Raw genomic sequence first — 416 nt, 5'->3', positions numbered from 1 at the left:
AACCAAATTAAGAACTCCATAGAAAGCATATCCAATAGGATAGAACACCTGGAAGACAGAACCTCAGACATTGAAGATAAAATATTTAACCTTGAAAACAAAGTTGAACAAACAGAGAAGATGGTAAGAAATCATGAACAGAATCTCCAAGAACTATGGAATATCATGAAAAGGCCAAATTTAAGAATTATTGGGATAGAGGAAGGCTTAGAGAAACAGACCAAAAGAATGAACAATTTACTCAATGAAATAATATCAGAAAATTTCCCGGTCGGTTTCACGATGGCGGCCTAGAGGGTGGCTGCATTTCATGTTGCTCCAGGACTCAGGATTCAAAAGAGGAGATATTGAGACGCTTGGGACCAACTCAAAGCAGCCGGGTGACTCTCACCCCCTGAGGAGGCATCCCAGATGGG

Source organism: Sciurus vulgaris (assembly GCF_902686455.1).
Source record: "Sciurus vulgaris genome assembly, chromosome: 7".
Lineage (NCBI taxonomy): Eukaryota > Metazoa > Chordata > Mammalia > Rodentia > Sciuridae > Sciurus > Sciurus vulgaris.
Note: the sequence above shows the minus strand (reverse complement) of the source record.